This window comes from Equus asinus, chromosome 4 (genome assembly GCF_041296235.1).
Source record: "Equus asinus isolate D_3611 breed Donkey chromosome 4, EquAss-T2T_v2, whole genome shotgun sequence".
NCBI lineage: Eukaryota > Metazoa > Chordata > Mammalia > Perissodactyla > Equidae > Equus > Equus asinus.
In genome coordinates, this window is record NC_091793.1 from 32,317,197 (window position 1) to 32,341,567 (window position 24,371).

The window sequence follows — 24,371 nt, forward strand, 5'->3', positions numbered from 1 at the left end:
ATTCTTGAATAGAAATGTTTCTGACTAGTGAAAACAAAAAGGAAAAGATGATGAGGGATGCACCTGTGAACACAGTTGATCTTTTACTCAAATGATTTTTCATCCAAAGTCTTTTGATTTAAAAAAAATCTCCTTTTTACAATGTCAACTTTTCTTTTTTAAAATATTAAAGACTAACTACATACTTTGATTTTTCAGGTTGAAATGTATAGCAAAGCATCTTTTCTTTATTTTTAATAGCTTTCAATGACCTAATTTTTTTTCAGCAATCCCTTTTATGTGGTACATAGAAGGGAAATACAGACAGATAAATGAAAGCCAATTTTTTTCCAGAGAAAGAATGCGAATGCTCTAATTTGAAGGGAATGGCAAGGTATGCACTGATGTGATTGGCAAACAAAAAATCCAGTCTAGGATGTGGCTTTAATATGAAGCCTGTTGGGTAGCATCATTGAGGGAAAGCAATCATCTGTGGTTTCAGGAGATTCCCATTCTAATCCCAAATGAGTTGACTATTTTTTACGTAAATTTTAGCATGCCTTATATCTTCTCTGGGCCACAGGCATATAAAATAAGGAATTGGTCTAGAAACGGTCTAGAAAATATCTAGCATCTCTTCCAAATGTGAGCATCTATGACTCCTTAGGGTTGGGAATGACCCCAGACAGCTATGAACTGAAGGAAAGAGCCCTCTGGGCAGTTCCTCAGTTCATTGTGAAATCCCTCTAAAGACCATTTCATTTCAGACTGAAATGTAAAAATGTTTCAAGGTAGAACAAGACATAAAATTAAAAGAAATGTTTTAAACATGTATTCCATATAGGATAATACATTAAAGAGAAAAGCTATGACTAAAGCAAAGTTCCATGAGATCAAAGATTGGATCTGTCTTATTTGTTGCTCTATTATCAGTGCCTGGCTCAGGGTGACATTTAGGAAGTAATGAAATAACTATTGGTTGAAGGAATAAATGTAGATAATTTGTCACAGTGAAAAAAATGTTTGTTAAAAAAAACAGATAAACTACTTTACTAACTTCCTTTGATCCCATGTCATCTCCACCCTGCAAGGGCACAGACCAATGTTGACATGAGGCAGGATGGACGTACCAATGCAATCTCTGCCTCAGAATTGAGACAACCCAAGGCACTGTGCCCCATGAGTGACCACTGCGTTCCTATCTCAAATCCACAGTCATTGAACAGGGGCATTTAATCCCAGCACTGACTACCAGGCTTCTGCATTAGCCAAACTTTATCCTGTTTTGCTGACAACAGCCTCTAATGTCCTGTTTCAGAGCCTTCCCTATTATTGTGAGTGTCACTCAGATTCAGGTTTCTGCCTTGGTCACTGCTTTACTTTCTGATTTCAGTAAGTTGCCAGCTTCTACCTTATCCCAGTTATAGCTGGGGACCCACGTAGCTTCTTCGGATTCCCATAAATGTGTGTGGGAATCTTCACCTAAAATCCAATTCAATGCAAGGCTTCATTATCCATGGTCATCAGTTTCCTCCATCTAATATTTATCTTATTTCCTAGAATTCTGAACATCGCACACCTGGCTTTCCCAATTTGTGGCTCTTTTGGAGCTCCTTCCTGTACAGCCTTCTGGCTGCCTTGCTCTTCTGATGGAATCTCCACTTACAGATGGCCCTGACATAAAAACCAGCCTGAAACTTCCTTAACTTGGTATAAATAAATAATCACATTGGCCAAGTTGTCCTGACTCATAACAAGAAGTCATTTTCTTTCACCTATGAAAGCAATTAACAAGGCTTTCTATTTTGGGATCTATGAGAACACGATCTGACAAGAATAATAAGTAGTTAGAACCAAAATTTTGAAATTATTAACCAATGAGAAAAATGTTGTTAGAACTTCCAATTTTACCACAAAGCAGTTTTGCCTCATGCTATTTTTTGAAACATACAAAGAAAGGAAAGTAAAATTCACCAATGACCATATTCTTTAAAATCTTATAAAAAAGAACTGAAAGTTTCTCCTTCACTTCTTCCAATATATTGCCTGGAGAGAATGGTGGAGTATTTATTGAACACCTACTGTGTATCCGGAACTGTTGTGGGAGCTGAGGATACAGGGCTAAACAACAACAACAAAATTATCTTATTTCGTGAAGCTTATATTTTGATTGAGAAAACCTGCAAACGAAAGAAAACTAAGAGAAAAAATATAATGATAAATGGTAAGGAGAAAAATAACTCTAGAGTTGGGACGGGAAGTGTTACAGGAGTAGATTTTAGATTGGGCGGCCAGGAAAACTTCACAGAGGAAGTGATAAGTGAAACCATGCAGACGTCTAGAAAAGAACATTCCACAGATGGAATAGGAAGAGCAAATGCTCTGAGTTGAGGATGTGACTAGAATGTCGGAGGACAGCAAGGGGACTTGTATGAATGAAGTGGAGGGAAAGTGTAGTCCTAGAAATCCTAGTGATTGAATTTTGCATATAAGTGGAAGGTCAAGCCAGTAGGATTTGCTAGTGGTTTAGATGTGGGGTATGGGACAAAGAAGGGATTCAAAGATGCTTCCCAATGTTTAAGCCTTAGCAACTGGAAAGAAAGAGTTGTCATAAAGTGATATGGGAATACTGTCAGAGTAAGTTTAGGATGGTTTAAGAATCAGAAGTTCAATTTTATTTTTTATTATTAAGTTTTTATTGAGCTAACTTAGTTATAACACTATACAGATTTCAGGTGTACATTATTATAATTCGACTTCTGTATACATTACATTGTATTCACCACTAAAGTCTAGTTTCTATCCATCACAGTACAAATGACCCCCTTTACCCATTTTGCCCTCCCCCCAATCCCCCTCCCCTCTGATAACCACCAGTCTGTTCTCTACATTTGTGTGTTTGGTGGTTGTTTTTATTTTCCACATATAAGTGAAATCATACAGTATTTGTCTTTCTCTGTCTGATTTATTTCACTTAGCATAATACCCTCAAATTGCATCCATGTTATTGCAAATGGCAAGGTTTCATCTTTTTTATGTTAGAGTAGTATTCCATTGTGTGTATCTATATATAGTACATCTTCTTTATCTGTTCATTCATCAGTGGACACAGTTGTTTCCATGTCTTGGCTATTGTAAATAATGCTGTAATGAATACATGGTTGCATATATCTTTTCAAAATACTGTTTTTGTATTATTTGGATAAATATCCAGAAGTAGAACAGCTGGATCATATGTCTACTCTTCATTTTTTGAGGAATTTCCAGACTGTTTTCTACAGTGGTTCCACCAGTTCACATTTTAGACATGTTAGCTTTGGGATGATGACATGTCATTTGAGTAGAGATGTTAGTAAGCAGTTGGAAAGGAGTTTGGAGTTAGGGAAGAGTTCCAGAATGGAGATGTAAGTCTGAGAGTTATCCTCATATAGATGGCGTTTAAAGACCGAGAGTGGAAGTGATTGTGGATGAAATGAGAATAGATTTAAGAATAAAGCTTTAGCTAACTTTGAAGTTACATAACTGGAAAGAGTAGAGAGACTAGCAAAGGAAAACAAGAGTAAGGAACCAGAGATGTAAGAGGAAAACTAGGTGCCTATGGTGGCTTGTAAGCAAAGAGTAAAAAGTGATTCAAGGAATTTATTCTATGATTATATAGAGTCATATATGCATAACCAAATATGTATGTATGCATATGTCTGTGTATTTATGTAAAGAGGATTTTTATTTTATAACATGAGATCATGCTATATTTAATCATCTAAAATATGTTTTTTTAAGAAAAAATTTTTTTGAGGAAGATTATTCCTGAGCTAACACCCCTTGCCAGTCCTCCTCTTTTTTTTCTTTTTTTGTCTGAGGAAGATAGGCCCTGAGCTAACATCCGTGCCCATTTTCCTCTATTTTATATGTGGGACGCCTGCCACAGCATGGCTTGATAAAGTGGTGCATAGGTCCACACCTGGGATTTGAACTGGCAAACCCCAGGCCACAGAAGTGGAGCGCACAACTTTAACTACTGCGCTACCAGGCTGGCCCCTAAAATACGCTTATTAGCTTATCATGGAAGAAATTTTTGTAGCATCCTCACTCTTAAGATTAAAGATATTATATTTTCAAATGTTTGACTTTCCACATTATTAAAACAAAGTATCATGATGAATTCTTTTATTTAAAAAAATGACAGTACAGTGAAAATACTGGGTGTGGATTTTTAAGGTAACACTTGCTTCCTTCTATCTAGTTAGCAAAAGTTCTCTTTGTAAAATTAAGAAACCAAGGAAAAACAAACCAAGGAATAAGGGAATAGGAACCAAAGAGAAAAAAATATCAAATTGTTCATATTTTTTTACTGTTGCTATTAGTACATGTCAACAGATGCTGATTTTCTTTTATTAAAATCAGGAAATAGGGTTTGAATAGAGAGGAAATTTTTATGAAAAAACTATGAAACAGCTGACAGTTTATGTTCATTCTTACCAAAGATAAAAGTGCTGTTTTTTCAAAGATTCTAGCATCTGTTGGTTTCACAAAGATAAACTCTGTGGCAAATCACCTATGTGGGAGCTCCACTATTTTCATTAGTTAGGAGAGATGAAAAATAAATAAATTCACAGTAGTTACAATGTGTTACTATTCACACATTTAAGACAGCGACAATATGGCGCATTATTTCCCCCCATCTGGAAAACGTTGAATGAGCGGAAGGCATTCTGTTAGAAGATATGGATGGAGTATCCCTCAAAGGCTCTCAATGCTCCCCAGATTTCCCCCAAATAAGAGAACTTTTTAAACACTGAATTAGCTATGTCACAAGACATTTCATCTACTAAAACTTAAGTGAAAATCAAATATCTAATTATTAAACATTGACTACATACCAGAAACTGTGCTGGGCAGTTTACACTTTGTATCATGTTTCAGATCATTCACTGGCTTTCAGCGTCGAGTGTATAGAAATGTTTGTTTTGAAGTAGTTCTCTCAAAGAGAATAACAAACATCTCATAGAGCATACTTTAAGGACTTTATTAATTGGAAGTAAGTACACTGGCAGCACAATTTTACAACCAGTAGTTCTTAAGATCCAAGTGTTGTAACAAATTACATATCTTTAAAAAATTTATGAGTATTTACCATAGACATAAAAGTAACACAAGTTCCCTGTATGAAAAACTGTCCCTGAATAAAAATAACTGAGGTGGGAAAAGTCAGTAATTTTGTTATTCCTCAACTGCCCGTGAAATACCATTCTCCTTCTTCATTCTTTTTTTGTTCTTGTTGTTGTTTTTTGCTGGGGAAGATTCTCCCTGAGCTAACATCTGTGTCTATCTTCATCTGTTTTGTATGTGGGTTATTTTGACAGCATGGCCACCAACGAGCAGTGTAGGTCCAGCCCAGGAATCAAACCTGGGCCGCCAAAGCAGAGTAAGCTGAACTTAATCACTATGCCACCGGGCTGCCCCCATTCATATTTTTTATTTTGAAAAATCAACTGGATTGAAGTAGATTTCATGTTCAAAAGTGCTTGCTGAAATGATTTGTAGTAAAATAGCAAGAAAGTATGGCATGTTGTGAAATGATTTCTGAACTGGCCTTCATTCAGACCAGGCCTGCAATCTCAGCTCTGATGCTAATTGGCCACTTACTCTTGTCTTTTAGATCCTTATGCCCTCTGCTCTCCTCTTTGTAAAATAAAGAAAGCAAACCGTGACTATGCAGACAATCAAGGAATGGGATGCTGAGATGCAACTTCTAGATTAGAAGCCATTTCAATTGAAGTATCCTTTTGTGGGTAAATACAGAACATTTTTTTGGTAGCCATGAAATTAAGGGAGAAAATTATGAAAATGTGTCTTGTTTCTTTCTATTTTTAGAAATTATGATGACATTTATAATCTCTTTTTTTTCTTTTCCTACAAAGATGGTTTCTCTTTTACTTTGTTCTGCTTCATCTGAGGATCTTTGTTTGTATGTTTTCTGATTACACATTGCAAATATTTAAGTTAAACTACTTTTAGTTTCCATTCTCTTTTCTTGCTTTTATATTTTTGTCTTTTCCCTTTGCACTTCCCCTGAATTGACCTTCTGCAGCATCCCTTGGGCTCCTTAGCAACAATTACATATTTTTATTTCTTACATTACTTTTGGAAACAAGTCTGAAATTTTTAGAGTAAAGTTTTGTGTGTATGTATATCTCCTACATCACAATCAATATTTGTCGAACGGCCAACTTTCAGCCATGTCTCCATCTGCTGATTCATGTTTCTTGTCTATGGATGTCAATCTTTTTCATATTTTGTGGAGAACACAGAATTGATGTTCTAAATCGACGTTCTAAATTTCCTCTTTCTTTCAGAAAACAATTTTCAATATTAAGTTCTTGCTCATTCTTCATGACAGTTCTTGCGTTTTCTGAGGCCTCATTTCACTTATTTGCTTTGTATGTTTGTTGAATATTCAGTCACCCTCAGATGGGACATGATGAATCTGGGCCTAGAATTTGATGGCGCTGAGACTTTCAGCCCCTTCATTGTGTACTTATTCTTCTCTAGGGTACGATAAATGTCCCCACTCAGCTCTAGAGCAGGCCAGACTGATGCACGAGGATCCTAAGTCACTTTGTGATATCCAGCAGAGATTTATTGAAAGTGGGGCTGGTGGACCAAGGTTCAGTTTCATGCAGGTTCTCTCACCTGGGAGATTCTGTGTTCTTTTCTATAGACTTGTTTTGTGCTGTTCTCAGCATATCGATAACCAATGTTGTGGCTGGACTGACCCTTGTGGTTCTTGTTATATTGCAAGATGCCTTCAGCAATAATCATCAGGGAATTTTTAAAAAGACAATGTTTATTACTTCCAAGACCTGGAAATTACATGACACACCTGGGCCCCATAGTGAGGTTACAGGTAGAGGGAGAGAGAGAGAGGTCAGGCTTTTTGGGGGGTCGAGGGTGAGGGCTTAGGGTTTTGTGGGCTCACCCTTTATTGGTGAATTTAAAACATAAGAGTGAGAATTTAAAATGCAGGAAGAGAAAAACAAGTAGCCCAAATGCTGTTATTGAAATCAACCAAGATCTCTAAAATAAAGGAACCTGGAGGTAGTGGGTGGGTGGGTGGGGGTGCGCCTGGCTCTTTATCTAGTCATATGGCTGGCAATGTGTTTATTGAAATAGCCATCTTTGAAGTGGATGCCTCTTTGAAGTGGATGCCTCAGCAATCAAAGCTTAAGTTGAGCACTTGCATTCCAAAAAGAAAAATCAACTGTCAGGGCTTACACTACAAGAATAAAAATATGAAATGCTACGCCCCAAAGCCCGTAGCGCTTCCAGTGCTCTTCCTGTCTTTCTTTCTTGACAGCAATTTTTTTCTTCAGCAATTTAGCATCATATGTTGCAATGTGTTTCTGTGGGTTACATCCTAGTTGCTACCCTGTCCCCTCCTGGGTGTTGAATCATTGAAGGGATCCAGGCAGGAAAGAGCTAACAAGAGTGGAGGGGAGCAATAGGCTCTGTCCACAAAAATAGTCAATGAGCATTTGGGAGAGTGAAAGACAATTTTGTGTGTCATTGAATTAAAGGGGTCAATGGGATAGTGCTGAGATTTCTCTTTTTTTTCATTTGAGGAGGTGGATGAGGGTGAGAGGGGAGGTAGATCTTTGTGGTATTCTAATTCAGAGGGTGGAGGTGTGGTGAACATTCAAATGATGTATTTCTCAACACTTTACTAAATAGTTTTCTTTTACATTTAGTTTACTCTGTCTTCTCAGCTTTTGACATTTTAGTTTTTTGGTATATTTCCATGTCTATTTACTGTGAAGCTGAGACAAACCACATCACACACTACATTATATCTACATGTGAACAAAAGAGATTTTGAAGCTCATTTGAAATCCAAGCCACTATTCCAGATTGCTGGTTATATATACCCATATTTCCTCTAGGCCTTCTGTGACAGTTATTAGATTGGGCTGTAAAAATTTGAGGGTATATTGAAAAACACATAAAGAAGCACTTTCATCGAGAAATGCAAGGTCATAGCTATAAAGAATCCAGAGCCTCAACTTTTATATTAGTCTACTTCTAAGTTCTTAAACAAAAATATACCATTCCAGCTCCATAAAATTTAAAGGGCAATGAGAGTTAAAGAAATTCTTTATTTAAATTTTTAAGGAATAATTTCCAAATTTTCACATATTCACAGTACGTTCTGAATCCAATTGTAAATAAAGGCTTATATTTATTATAAATAAATGCATAAATACAGAGACAGGGGAAAGAACTTAGAGGTTGAAATCAAGAATTTTCCAACTCCATCACCAACAATATTGTGATATTGATCATTAATCACAAAATGAGGCAACTTTAAAAGCCCCTTGAAAATCATTTAGAATGATGGTTCAATGTACTATAAGCTATATCTCCTTTTGATAAATTTAAAAATGTGATGTTGCCTCCTAGACTATGATAACTCTTCCATGGGATATTTGTCCCTTTTTATTGGTAATCATTCGAATATGTTTTCCTACTCAAACTGATGTAAAGGTCATCAAGCTTTAACATACATAAATTATCTTTGCATAATTAATATTGAATATGCAATATAAAAGTACAACCTAGAAATTTTGACCTTCCATCCCCTCAGTTAAAAATAAATTATCCAGGGCCCGGCCCAGTGGTGCAGCAGTTAAGTGTGCATGTTCCACTTCGGCAGCCCAGGGTTCACCAGATCCCAGGTGCGGACATGGCACCACTTGGCAAGCCATGCTGTGGTAGACATGCCACATATAACGTAGAGGAAGATGGGCACAGATCTTAGCTCAGGGCCAGTCTTCCTCAGCGAAAATAGGAGGATTGGCAGCAAATGTTAGCTCAGAGCTAATCTTCCTAAATAAATAAATAAATAAATTAATTAATTAAATTAAAAAATAATTTATTTAGATTAACCTCTTGATTTGAGACATAAGAAAAGTCATGGAGAAGTGCACTATCTTGTCAAATATTGCACTACTTGTAATTGGAAGAAGTCAGGGCCGTGACGCAGCCTTTCTACAAAATTATACAATCCAGCAAGATAGGATCCATTGACACGGCTGCGTAAGTTGATATCATTCCGACAAGATTCTGCTGTTTTCTGGGTTTCCTTTGTGTGTTATGTCGGTTAAGATAGTTTTGAGCTGCTTTGCTACCCTTATTTTCTAACTTTTATTCTTGAGATCACAAAATGATTGTTTCAACTCTAAGCATGGCATTTAGCCATAGTCACACAGGAAAAATGGGGAATAGTAGGAAGAGGTAGGGTTTTGTTGGAATATATCACCTTATGTCTTATTAACCCAGAAATATATCATATGACCACACCTATTTGCAAGGGAGTCAGAAGCAAGACATTGACATATCAAGCAAAATTCATCCATTACTGAATATCTGTTATTCAGTAAATATTAAGCAACTGGCAATATCTGCCCCACATACACTTACATTGTTGTTGACATGCATGGATATTTGTAGCAATTGTTAAGTATAGCTAAATTAATAGGATACATTATTTATGTCAGCCTCAAATAATAAACTAGTTTTCTTAAATTTTTATTTGCAAACTTTGTAGTTCTTCTAGTATGTATGATATTTTCCTTTTATATTCAAGTTTATATTCATAATCAATGTTGGTCTTTGTTCAAATATCAGTGGTCTATATAATTGATCACTGATAAGTGATAATTTATGAATTATAAATTATATTGACAAATTATATTCTATAATGATGAAGATTTTTCATTCTAATAAATTAGCCATGCTCTTTTAGGCCAAATGAGTCTTACATTTGAAACACCTTACTCATGCTAATGTATATTCATTAAATCTGGTAAACATCAGATTAACTTTGACTATATTGTAAGCTACAAATGTATTAAATGAAAGCATTCTTAACAAGAATATTACAGTGATATTAGGATAAATTTCACAGTTTTTGAAAAGAATTTATCTTTTAGACTATCCTCCTGTAATACTGTTTTTCTTAAATGACTGATAAAAATTGAATATCAGTGAGATAGTAAAATATCTCTGGAAAGTATTCTAGGTTAGCAGAATGTGTTACTGCAAAATGTGTCTCTTTGGCTTCATTGTTTTTAAGAACAAAAGACTCAGGAAGAAATGTTGAACATCCCTCCAACTGCTTAAAAGAATTTAAGATATATGGCCTATTTCAGGAAGGAGATAACACCATAGATAACTATAGTATGATATGAACTAGGTGTGGTAGACCGGGAGGAAGCTAGCAAGGCCCATTTGATCAAAGTGCTCTCCATGTCCCATTGTCTCTGCGAGGCATGGCAAATATTTGTTTACTAAACATTTGCTTTCCCACCTCCATGTGAATTGCCTTCCTCCCCTTTGAAGTCCCAAAACAATACTCACAATATCCTCCCTTGTCTTTAGCTAAAGATGGTATTTAAAGTGGTGGCTTCAGCCATTTTGGTGAGTTCGTTTTCCTGGGTTTCTCTCATGTACATATGTTATTAAATTTCGTTGATTTTCCCCTGTTATTCTGTCTCATATCAATTTAATTATTAGACCAGCCAAAAGAACCTAGAAGAATAGAGGAATATTTCTTCTTCCCCTACAGTATATAGACTACAACAATTCTGCATTTTTAAATAAGTTCATATTTATGCCTTAATCAACAACCAGATTTGGGGTTATAATTAACACTTTATTGTGGACTTTGAAATGCCTAATGAGAACTTGTGGCTGAAGAGGTAGAAAATTGACATGAAATTATCCCCATAGACAAGGGTTCTCTGCAAAAAATATTTTTAGTACATTAATGAGCACAGGAAAATGGCCAACAGAGACCTCAAAGAACAGCTTCCTAGAATATTATTTTGAAATCTTTTTTCATAAAGAGTTTTGCTTATTTTGTCCTTACAGTATCACATTTCTCATCAGTTCTCAAAAAGCTAGCAGGTAGAGTTTCTTAAAAGGGGGGCATGAGTAAGAATAATTTAATTTAAATTTCTTCTCCATGAAAACCAGTATTTTTAAAAGATTTTGCTGTTCCTGGCCAAGGTCTGATGCACAAAATTAGAAAACTGCTTATGAAAATGTTGTATAATGAAATATGAATTATGGATCTGCACAGTGTTTTGTAGGAAGCTTTCTGAAATCTGGGAAACAGATAATCAGTAATTTTTCACAAAATTTAAAATTGTTTCATGAAAGAGATGCCCAAAATAGTATGGAAGATGAGCTATAATTTACTAGAATAACTGATAAACTGATGCTCAAAGGGACAGATCATGAGATCCTTCAATTCAGTAATCACAGTGGTTGCAATAGGAAAGAAGGAACTGTAGTAATTTTTACCAGTATTAGTAGATTTACACTCACATCAATAGATTGCATATGACCAATGAAATTTTGAATATAAATAATTAAGTGGAAAACTAAAATTGGATTCCTAGAATAGCAATATTTTCCAGGATGGGTAAAGCACACATTAAGAACACAGACTTAAAACTTTGATTACATAGATTCGACTCCAGATTCTTCTTTTACTAGCTGTCATCTTGGTAGGGCCACTCTTTTTTTATTATACCAGATGGTAAAATTTACATTCTGTTGAAAATTATATTCTTAAAAATGTGAATGGCTTTTCCAGATTGTAAATTGCTGATACTTACCTGTTCTGTGTCTCGGTCTTCTCTACTGTAAATTGGATACAATCATGGTACTTATCTTTTGAGGTTGCTGTGAGGATTACATGAGGTAATACACTTAAAGAGTTTATTACAGTGCCTGGAATATAGTATGTGTTTGCTTATTAAGTGCCATTAGTAAGTGCTGCTCCCATTAGTAAAATAAATATAGACCATAAGGTTCAACATTTCCCAATTTATCTCCATACCATCTCCAGCTTTGTCTTCATCTTTATTTCAGGGTTTCATAGGAAAGACTTCTTTCTGAATTTCCTGTTGACACCAGCCATGAACAGTGACTTAAGCATCCGTTATAAATGTCATTTTATGTAGTATTACAAACTACCCTCCTTTATTTTTTGCAACTTCCATGTTAAGTACATCTGCCACGAAAAATCTACGTTATGGCAACATTCCTTGGTATATATGAAATACTTGGGAATATCTAATCCTTAACCCCCTAAATCCTGACGTGTATACGTACAGACACACACAGACACACACAGACACACACACACTTTCTTGGACCTACTTTTAGTGAAAGTAAATTAAATTGACACACAATTATAGTAGAGGGCTCATATGCAGTGAAAATTGCCCATGTTACCAATACTATAAGTGTACTCCACCTAAATTATACTGGTTATATAGGTAAAGAGTTTGCCTACTAAAATTTTAACCTAGTGCTAAGATTTTGGGAGGTCTGCTAAAACCCCCAAAAGTAATTCAATCTCTAGCACACAGCTTCAGCTATATGCTAGACGTCTAGTTCCTCTAGCCTACCCTAGAAAGTACTTCATTTTTGAGTCACATGTTAGAATATCATATGAACAGATTTGGTGCACAAAATAGAAAAATACAAAATGTGCACTTATATTTATTGTTTTTGACATTATCATATTTCTTAAATGTATTTGTTAAATAATTCCAGAGAATTAAGAACTGTGTTTTCTATCTATCTGTACAATTATATATATCTATATGTACGATGTGTATATATATATATGTATACAAAGATTGTGAAAAAAAGACAACTGAAAGCAATCCTTTTCTTTATGTGTTGTATTATGTTCAGAAAAATCAGAATTTATCTGTTCACAGAATCTCAAAAAAGAGAGCAATTTAGCCATTGGAATATTTGAGCATTAATTTTTCATTGCAGGCAGTAATGAAGTAAGACAATAATGCAATTTTTCATTACATTATCGATACTTTTCCTATTCACAGACAACTATAAAAACTAGAATTTCATTCTTCTGACAAAATATTGATTTCATATATTATTTAACAGTCACTAGTATTAATCAAGGGCACACACATTTTCTGATCATTTTTAATAGTTATTCTTTTAACTCCCTGCATAATAAAAGTCTATATTTTCATCTATGTTGCAGTTATGCCAGAAATATTATAAGTGCATAGCTGATATTAAATTCTTAAAATGTTTCTCCAAAATAACTGAAATAGCTTTAGCAAACTATCTTGAAGATGTGCATCATTACTTAGAATAGAAGAGAAATAAAACTTAATCTTACATTGGTAGTAAGAAAGTTAATGAGCCTCTTTTCCTTTCTAAATTATACTGATGGCATGAATTAAAACCAGTTTAATAGTCTGTGTAGAACACGTAGATACAAAATCATGAAATCCATTATTAAAAGTCCTATAGCTCACTAAAATTAGTCATTGAATAAAGAAACCAGAGTTTACAAACCTAGCAGTGGTCAATAACAAGAAAAAACTGAGCAAATAATGCAACAGCTATTACTACTCCAAAATACTGAAATATGTGTGGAATGACCTTGACCTAATGCTAGATTGTGCAACCAATGTAAGAGTCTCACATCAATGGATATAATAGACATATCAGATCTGCTTACAATAGTTGTTAAAACTATCAACAATTTTAGATGTCACAAATTATGTAATTTTTTAAACATTTTTCATTCAAAAACTTTTTCAATAAATCTAAGAATATTGAGCTCAAAAGTTTTTTCAAAAATTCAAAAAATATAAACCATAATAAATTAAATCTGTTTTTCTCACATAATATTTGCTTTTCAATACCATAAACTATTAAAATCAACTAGAAAAATGCACTTTTGCAACTAATTATTGTTTTCAACTAATTATTCCATTTTGGAATGATTCAGTATTGGAAAAGCAAACGGCAAAACCTAAAGCAGAAAGTCAAAAAGAATGTGTTGACGCAAAAATAACTACACATGGAATGAAAGAGATGCAATTTTTTTTATTTGCATGAAACAGTATTTTAAAATACAACCCAGTTCCATTCGCACAGACAGTTTGGTCCTTAGGTTAAATTAATTACTTAAACGTCATGACTCCAAAATTAGTATTTTCATCGAAAAGTTATATGATCTAAAGGCAAACCAATTTAACTTAATGCCTATTCCTAAATATTGTTCTAAATTATCAGTTTTATTTCTCCTATAGTATGATCCAAAATATGCTACTGAAAATAAAGCATGAGGGATAGCTGATCAAAAAGTTAATCTTTCAAAGTTGGAAATAAGACAATTCTTGGGTACTAATGAGCCAGGAAAGAAGAAAATGAGGCAAATACATGAGCTCACATGCCAAGTTCTTTCTCAGACATTACAAAGCCCCTAAAGAAGAAATGGACACCTAACCATAATAACATCACCACTAAAACCTTTATTAAAACTGAATGGCATTCTATTCTTCTGAAAAATGGGATACCACCAAAGTTCAATTCTATTTGCTGTACTGAACAGAGAAACCATTTACAAGATATAATGAAGCAAGAATCTCTTTAAAAATACATGAAGGGCAAATGTGTTTTCTTTATGAGCTTCACAAATTTGATGCACGTTCTAATTTCTTTCTGTTGTAGCTTCCAGGGTTCCATTGATCTTGTGGCGTGGGAGGACTGTTATGGTATGAGTCTGTTACCAGGAGCTATATGACAGCATTAATTAAGTTGTGCTTTGGGAAAATGAAAGCAAGCAAGATGCATATTTGCCTTTCTGCCAATAAATGCTTAAGTATAGCAATACACAGGAATTCTTGGTACATTCATCAATTAGCTTTTCTCCCCCTCTCTTCTGTTGTTGTTTCTTTTATTCTCTTTTCTTCCTCCTTCCCTTCCTTCCTTATTACTTTTGCTTTAGTGATGGCTTCTACATTTTTAATACAAGGGCAGTTAGAAGGCACAGATGTTAGACACGGATGCACTACAATCCCTCCTTCATAGAGAAATTAAGGAAAAAACATACAATAAAATTGAACTTCAAGAACAATTGGGGCCCGTGAGAAGCTTTCTTAAATAATTTGTATTTGTTATACATGTGTGGTGTTTGAGTTTTGCTGGAAGGAGAGAAGCTGCTCTTTATATATGACTATTACGGTATGAAGAGTCATTTAGTCACTCTTTTGAGGAAGGTAATCCCTGTTTTCATGATTGCCTAAGTATCTTTCTTCTGTTCTTACTCTTATTCCAAATGAGCTTTAACTTCACTTGCCAAGCTGACTTTCTTCAGGAATATCTCCCACAACCGTATTTTTTTTAATGATTAGGTGCACAGGTTTTTAGAAAACTCAACTGTGCGGAAGGCACAAAGTATAGGGTTTAAACTCCCTCCATGTGCTCCTCAGCCCTCATTTCCCTCTCCAGCTTGTGCCCAGCTCTTCCTCTACACCAAACTGTTTACAGACTGTGTTGTTTTTCTGCCATCTTCCTCCTGTTAGGCTGTTTTCTTTACCACATTCCATCCTTAACCTCCTTGAGGATTGATACTCATTTTTAAGATTTATCACGTGTCTCCCCTCCTCAGTCCCCTCAGCCTCTCTCAAGTGAACTAAGCTTTCCTTTTTTTTTTTTTTACTGTTATATTTTGTTTATGCCAACATCATAGAATCTGTAACATTTTACTTTTTCAATTATTTATGTTTGGTCTCTAGTTCAGCTGTAAGTTCCGTGAGGACAGGGGCTGTGTCTGTTCATCCATTTTTAAAATAGATACATTTATTATACTTGTTATTGTTTTTATCAAGGAATACTTACAACAAATTATTTCCCCACATTTCTCTCCACCTCCCCTTCCCCAATCTTCTATTAAAGTGAATAATAGATACATTTTGTCCTATGAGTATATCAAGAAATACATACTGTGTTCCAAGACAGGCACAGCTCTTGGTGATATTCATACAGCAGTGAACAAGACAGAATTCCTGTCCTCCAAGAATGTTCAATTTAGCTGTTAAGTTTTCCATGCTTGGGGATAAGTTGAGTGTTAAATATAAAAATAAACAGTTTTTGCAATATCAAGGGTATAAAATACTGAAATTCTGTCTAACTGCATAACTAGTGGGAGTGAATTTGAAGATGATAAGAAATCAACATTGGTACTGTGTCACTTAAATGAAATACTTCAATCATAAAATCAAATGGATTATCTTTTCCTTATTTAATTTATTTGATCAAAATAATATTGCCTTTGTTTTACTTCTTGTTTAGATTATAACTGTCTAGAATGGCTACCTATTTTTCCTGGAATTTCTAATTTCCTTTTGTTTTCTAATTGTTTACAGAATAAGAAGTAATTATCTTCAAAAAATCACTGTTGACCCATTGCTTAATAATATATTTGTTTAAAAAACCACATTGGGGAGACTTCTTAGGCTTTGGTAAATCTATAATCCAGAGATTTTCTTTAATTGCATTCTTGAAGCCTTTCCACAATTTATTGATTACTTGTTATTTTTGGCTTTGCTAAAATATATCTGCAAATAACACTTTTTAGAAAGAGTGCAGGCTTTCTTAGTCTGTGAATTGTAAAGCTGTTGTTATTTTGCTCACACTTGATTGATCGTTTAGCTGGAAATGGAATTCAAGATTCAAAGCACTTATCAATGAAGACACTGAAGGTATTTCTGCATTTTCTTTTAATGATCAGTTTTGCTAGGGAGAAATCTATTGCCCTTTTCTACATTACCTTCCGAAATTTTAACTGCATCCCTCACATGCTCTTCTTTCTAGGAAAGGAGGAATCATACAACTCATATCTTTTTTCCTATAGTGACTTTCATGGTATTTTCTCTGGAATAGATGTTCCAAAAAGATTGCTATTGATAAGAAGCTGATGGTAATAATATGTATGTTTCATATCAAGGTTTAAGAAATAACCACATACCTTTTCCCCATCCTCTTCTCCCTAATTTAAAAATTGTAACCACTCAGAAGGCTGGTAGTCATCCTATATCTTGTTTACACATACAATTCAGTCATTTAACTTGTTAACATTTCTTAATTACCTTCTATGTGCCAGGCACAATTCTAAGAGCTGGGAATAAAACAGTGAAGGATAAACTCCTTACGTCACTGAACTTACTTTTCCATATCCTAGCAATAACAACATTTAAGTGTCTTGAATTATATATTTCTCTGAATCTCCATAGTTGTTATGGACTGAATATTTGTGTCTCACAAAATTCATATGTTGAAGCCCTAATTCTCAGTGTGATAATATTTAGAGATGGTGCCTTTGCAGGTAATTAGGTCATGAGGGTGGAGCCATCATGAATGGGATTAGTGTCCTATAAGAAACAAACACGATCTCTCTCATCGCCACATGAAGATAAAGTAAGAAGGCATCCATCTACAAGTCAGGAAGAGGGTTCTTACCAAAACTTGACCCTGCTGGCACCCTGATCTTAGACTTCTAGCTTCCAGAACTGTGAGAAATAAATTTCTATTGTTTAAGTCACCCTGTCTGTGGTATTTGTTATAGCAGCCCAAGTTGATTAAGACGATAGCCATTGTCATCGTTTACTCGTACTACTAAAGTGGGCTTCCTACACATTCCTTCTATTATCCAGCTCCAACAATCCTCAGGCCTCACTAGAACCTACAACTCATTAATCTTACCATCCTCTCACTATTCTTTTTCTATCTCTCCACTTCCAGTATTCATAGTCCTCCTTATTTTGCTAAATTTCCATGGTAGTCATTGTTATCAACCCCAAGCATATATCCTTATCGCCCTTCTCCTGACTTGTCAAACTCTCTTGGTTAAATCACAACCCTGGTTAAAATTCATCTATCCACCCATTTGGCTTGTGCACCTGTTGACACAAATCATCAATAACCAATCTATAGATAAGAGAGATATTTAACAAGCTAATGTGAGGACTAGCCCAGAAGTGTTCTTTTCCCTAGGGAAGTAAGCACTCTGGATAAGTGTGGTTTACAGAATGACTCTATACTATTTCAGAACAAAGAAGATCAAGCATAACAGGAATACATTTTTTTTCCCCCGAAGTCACAAGGAGATGTTTTGCCACAGTTCAGCACATACACAGCAGGTCAGCTTGACCTTAGTGCACTGAGAAGAAAAGCTTGTCTTCAAAGAAGTACTGGTATTGGCATCAGAGAAAGAGAGATAGTCATCCCTATCTTTAAAGAGTGCATTCTTTGTTTTGGGAAGATGTTTGGAGCCCATGTACAATGCACGTTTGGTGGGCCATGTGTCAGGCTGCTCTTGGAAAAGAAAGTTTTAGACCGAATCAGATCTAAACCAGAATGGCTTCCCCATATACTTCAATATGTGAAAACATTATTATTCTTACTATTTTCATCACACCCAGGCAGCTGAGCATGGCAGGAGACAAACACTCAACTTTCCCTCTTGCCACACTCATGATCTTTTCCTGCCTCCTATAACATGTAGCAAGTTCTTTCCTTTTGGGGACTTTTGTCTAGGCTGTTCCCTTGTCCTGGAGTCTCCACCCTCCCTTTTCCATTTCTCCTTATTCTGTATCTCTCAGTTAAATTCTCTCTTCCCGCACAGCACCTCTCTGACTTGCATTTTAAAATAGAACTTGCATATTCTATTTTATATTGACATATTTTTGTTTCGTATAATCATTGTCTCTCATCCTGTCCTTTTATTTTACAAAATAAAATACATATGATTACAAAGGAAACGAATTATATTAAATTGATTTTATTATGATATATAAAAGAAATTTTGATGTAATCATATACATCCTTCTTTATTAATGCATTTAACTGCATGGTTTTGCTGTGGATCTCATAATTACTATAATTTCTCAATAGTGATGGGATTAAATGACAACTTGAGATATCTATAAAAACTGTAGAATAGACAAAAATATCTGTGACTTCTACTGATGAAAAATTCACAGGTAGGGTTGATAAAATTGCAGTTTATTCATAATTGAAAGAAATGGTAAACTTTAGTTAAAGGTTTTTGAAAATGAGGATGGTTTTTCTCATTTAACTTCATAGTGTCCATGAATTTTACCCACAGACTCTTTAAGACTCTATGGACCCTTGGTTAAAAACCCTGACTAGTCCAAATTCATGTTATGGATACGAAACTCTTTTTATAGCCTAAGGATTTGTCCATGTAAGTTAGGTGGGGGTGGAAATCTCCTCTCCCCACTCTCCTTCCAGTGCTGAAAGGCACATTCGCTGAAGTAAGCGACACAGCAGGTGTGCCTGCATGCACATGGAAATCCTGGAAGACAACATCACACGTAGCAGAGCTTGGTTAGGTCCTTAAAGGAATCTAAAATTGTAAGTATTACATATTAAAGTAAGCATCAAAATACTTGTGCCTGACCCCATCACTGTTATACTCCATCTGCCTCTTTTTATTTATCTCCTTGGGCCACTGATCATTGACTGAAAAAATCTGGATATCTCTAAGATCCTAGACATCTTACTTTGTTTTCTGTTAACTTTTTTGCTGTCTTCCCTACTAGACTGCAGTCTTCATAAAAGCAAGGACTTTCCATGACTCACACACCACGGTGTTCCTTGCACTAACAGTATTGCTTGGCACATAGTAGGTGCCAAATAATATTTGTTGAATGAATTAATGAATAAAGGAATTTAAAAATTGTAAAATTATTTTTATAGAAAATGTACTTTTATTTGTATTAAAACTCTTTTAAAATATAATATAGAATGAGTAAAATTCAAGATTTCTTAATTGCTAGCTAATAAGAGGGTAATGCAAAAATCGCAAACTATCATAATGCCTGCTAATACAAAAATATGGTAGTAGAAGTATTATTCTTAATTATAAAGGATGAAGAATGAACTTTTAAATCATAATTATACAAATAATACCAAGAAAATTTCATAATTTATTGGTAAGACTCAACAAGGAAGTGTATTCATTTAATACTTAGAAGAGTCTGTATATTTAATACTTAGAAGAGTCTGTATGGAATATTGGGCTTGTACTTGCCTAGAAAAGCGAACTCACCTTTTGTCAGAGTAAGTTTGCCTGGGAAAATAGATCTATTTATATACCAGTAGATAGAATTCTCTAAAGAAATCGTCAAATCATCATGGTAGGTGGAAGATGCACTTGTTTAAAATGAAAGGAGACATTAGGAAAGCAGGTGGGAGGAATGAATGAAATGATGTAGGCAGGAGCAACAGCAGAGCAGTGGGAAAGGGAGAGATTTGACCTTGATGTGGGTGGTGAGGAGAAGGCAGTGAAAAATGTGTTATAGGTATAAAAACAAGAGGTACTTGGAAGAAAAGGGAATTTTAAAAGATCCTTTACTGTAGGGCCAGGAAAGCCAACTGCACATCGAAACAGCACCAGCCTTGTTCACAGCTCAGTTAGAGATGCTGCACACCCGTCACCTCATAGCAGACGTGAAGAATTTGTCTGCTATTGTAATTGAGGGCAATCAGGGCATGGAACTCTCTTTGCATGATGAGAACTTTATGAAATGTAGGATTATTTAAAGAAAACTAAAAACCATGCTATAGAAAAAACTCGATTCCCTCTATTATTTCTTATTAAGGATTCCTCTTGATTCTAATGAGAATCATTAGAGTGGCTAAAGGAGATAGATGTTAAAATTGGACAGTCTTGTCTCCAGTTCTAGGGCTCCTACTTACCAGCTATGCAACATTGTGCAAGTTCTTAACCTCCCTAAATCTCGGGTTTTGCTGGGATAAAATGAGTCAACACAAATGTCCAGCACATAGATGATAAGCCCCCAATAAGTACTGGGTCTTATTGTTTTCGTTACTGCTGTTGCTCTTGTTTTTTATTATTATTAAGTGTCAGATCCAAATATATTTGGTTTGATTTGTTAAAAGTTTTTCAGTTTTATTCTCAAAAATATTTGGAGAAACTCAGGGGCTAGCTCCATGGCCTAGTGGTGGGTTCAGTTCTTGGGCATGGACCTACACCGCTCACTGGTGACCGTGCTATGGTGGTGACCCATATAAAATAGAGGAAGATTGGCATAGCTGTTAGGTCAGGGAGAATCTTCCTCAGGAAAAGAAGAAAAAAACACTTGGAGAAACTCTCATTTTTGTTCAAATACCAAGAAACTAATATTTTTTGTAACATTTTTTTGTTTCATGACTTGTATTTACATCAGAATAGCTAAATATGTCTTAAGTTTACCTAAAATTTATTCAATTATATAGAGGTTCAAATTGGTTTACCAAAAATGTAGAAATAGACTATCACTAAGTATACAGTGATTTAGACATATAAAATGATAGTTAAGCAATATTAAGTTGGCTGAATTCTCTTAACACGTAATCAATTTCTGGTAGTTTCTTGCTAATCTCCATTATATTTCTAACATGGGTCTTAGACACAGAAATATCTAGACAAAACAGACTTCCTTCCCAGGTCTTAATTTTTCCAAGGAGTTCATATGATTTCAAACAAGTAATTTCATATTTTATAGAGCTAAATGTACTAAAATAGATAATGCTAAAATGTAACATCAAAAAAACTATCCCATTTCAAAAAAATTCCCTGCCGATCAAAGAAAATGAACGAAAAGACCTCCCAACCACAAATTAGTCCCATACCAGTGTCCAATATCCAATATATATTGGTGTATGTTTCATGTAAGCATAAATACTTTTTACTGAAGATTCTCTATAGTTTGAAACTACAATTTAATTGTTTTTCCCTAAACTATTCTTGTCATTTGCAGAAAAAGTGTAATCAATATTTTTAGGACAGCCTATTTATATGACTAATCTATTGATTTATAACTCACCTTGTTCCAAAAGGATGAAATCTATAGTCAAGTAGAAACCAAAGTCCTATTATTGAGATTTTCACTGATAAATGGGTCTTTTCTGCAAGATTATGAAAGCAATCAATTGAAGATTGTGAGTATTCCTAAAATAGCCTCAACTGTAAGGGAACTGCCACTGAACTCCATGTATGAGCAGAAAATAAAATGAGTTAATACATGGATGTGTGTAAAAGCAAAAGCATCATAAAGTGTTTACCAATCTACTCAAGGCATTAAACTGCCCTTGTATTCATCTGGAAAAAAAGAAGAAATTGCTTTAATAAAGGATTTAATTGATTTAAAATAAATTTAAGAAAGAAAATGAAGTTTTAAATGTCTACATTAGGAATATGCATAAATTTCTAAAAGACATCTACAAAAATGTTCATAACAGCATTATACACAACAGCCCCAAACTAGACACAGCCCACATGTCCATCAAGAGTCGTATAGATGAGTGAATTGCAGTTTATTTTTCTAATGGAATGTCACACAGGAGGGAGAATATTAAAAACTACCAATATTCAAAACAGTGTGAATGAATCTCATGAAAATAATATTTAATCAAATAAATCAGATGGAAAAAGCATAATGTTTGATTCCATTTATATAAAATTCAAAATCTGCACATGATAACGTGCATTAAAAATCTTCGTTTTCAGAAGTTACGATGGAGGTTACCCTGAGGGTGAGAGTGTAGAAACTGAGAGAGGACAGGAGGGGGCTTCCAGGATGTTGATTAAGTTCTGTTTATGATCTGGCTGCTGGTTACACAGATGTATTCACTTTGTGAAAATTCACTTAGCTGTATACTTATAATTCGTGCACTTTTCTGTATGTATGAAATAAAAAATACTTCAAAATAAAAAAGACAGTGTCACTTTTTTAATGTCTCCTACTGAAACACCTACCAGTGTAATATGCATTTTTGCTTGTGGAAAAGCTGGAATGTTCCAGACTTTACATGTACAGCTTGTTCAGGGTAGTATGACCATGATTTTATTACCTAAACTAGGACTAGTTGACATCTTAAACAAAACTGACATCTTTAATTGAATTTCTCTCTGAAGATTATAATATTTTAACTGACAAAATTCTTTCTCTATGAGTACGGAGCTACCTAGCAAGATCAGAGAAAATTCTGTGAAATGAAAATTCTTCTCAATTCTTACTTGTTTTTTCTCAATTGAATGCGTAAACGTGTTAGCCCATGAATTTGCATGGGTACTGTATTTTTGTCTCATTGTGAACCTTTCTTAAAACAAATATTTTTGCAAGATAAAATGCATCACCTAATATCTCCATGTTTATTTTGATTGGTTTGCCAAACTTAGGTTCTGTGAAATTGTAAGCCTTCTTAATTTCAGTTCCTTCCTTTACATAACAAATTTATCAATTAAAAATAGGAACACAATCAAAAGAGATTTGTACAAGTGGAAATATTCTAAAGTGCAATTAGGAAATTAAATCTTAAACACTGTGTAAGCTCTCATCATCTAATTTGTTCAGTTCCTCCCTTGCTTTTGTGGGGATAAATTTTGTTTTCCTGTTTTATTTTAAATAAAGCTTTGATTCAATAAAAGCTTTAAAAGCCAAAGTTTCTTGGTGTTCTATTGGTTACTTTGATTAAAGATTTCAAAGAAATTTTCAACAAAATGTAAATAAAATGTAGAGGCCTGATATACCAAAAATTTAAAAATCATTGTAGCACATGTAAGATGATTTACAAAGTAGATTTCAAAAACTCATATATGTTTAAAATCAAATTGATGAAAGGAATCTAAGCCAGAAAGCACACGCTACAAAGCTGAAATATTCTTTAGTATTTAACATCAGCTTTACTTCAAAAAAATTACTTTGTATATGAATAAGAATAGTTGTATATTTTGACACTTCAACTTCTGTTTGCATTGGAATAATATTACAGCTATTTTCTGCACAATTATAAATTAGGTGTTTACTACAACCACTTCCAAGTATTTTTCTCTTTCTTAGGTTTTCCTAATTAGTAAGAAAGTAGTTTTGTCTCTACAACGTGCTCCACCAAAAATCGTATACTCATTGTCTGTCAGCTCAAAAAGAATTACCTTCAATGTTGAACATTAATTGACTTTATCTTATAATTCAAAAGAGTCAGATATTTCACCTTTGACCCAATGAGTTTCCTAGAACTTTACTTAGATTACGTGAATTGGATGAAACAATATCACATTTATCAGAATTATTTTTGATATTTTATATGAAATATCTGATGACATAAAATTTGTATTATTTAAATATTTGTGAAAGTCTTTTGTTAACGGAACTAGCATAATAACTATTGCTTCACTTTCCATATGCGCACAAGAAAACTTGGAATTCAAAGCAAGCAATTTGATCTAATTGCAAAATCAATCTTCACAAAGTAAATTGCAAACATGCTTGCTGAAGTTGCCTGGGTTCTTAAAATAACTCCTAATTTTGAAGTAGATACTGAAGTTTTGTAGCCATTTCTGTCTTCATGTGTTCTACCGAATAATACGACTATGGTTCCCATAGTAAGTGGAAAATACAAATACCAGCAAATATTTTGTGGAAGTTACATGTTTATCATCAGCTTTCTAGAGGAATTAA

The 24,371-nt window shown here is 34.4% G+C and overlaps 1 long non-coding RNA gene across 2 annotated transcripts in view; it reads left to right on the forward strand.

Moving 5' to 3' along the window:
* Positions 1–24,371, forward strand: part of LOC139045166 (uncharacterized) — a 91,315-nt gene that overhangs the window by 6,783 nt on the left and 60,161 nt on the right. Inside the window, exon 2 of one of the 2 annotated variants that reach the window (XR_011503049.1) lies at positions 5,639–5,771. The exons of the other annotated variant lie outside the window; for it this stretch is intronic. This is a non-coding gene — a long non-coding RNA (uncharacterized lncRNA). The remainder of the gene's footprint in view (positions 1–5,638; positions 5,772–24,371) is intronic. 2 annotated transcript variants of the gene reach the window in all.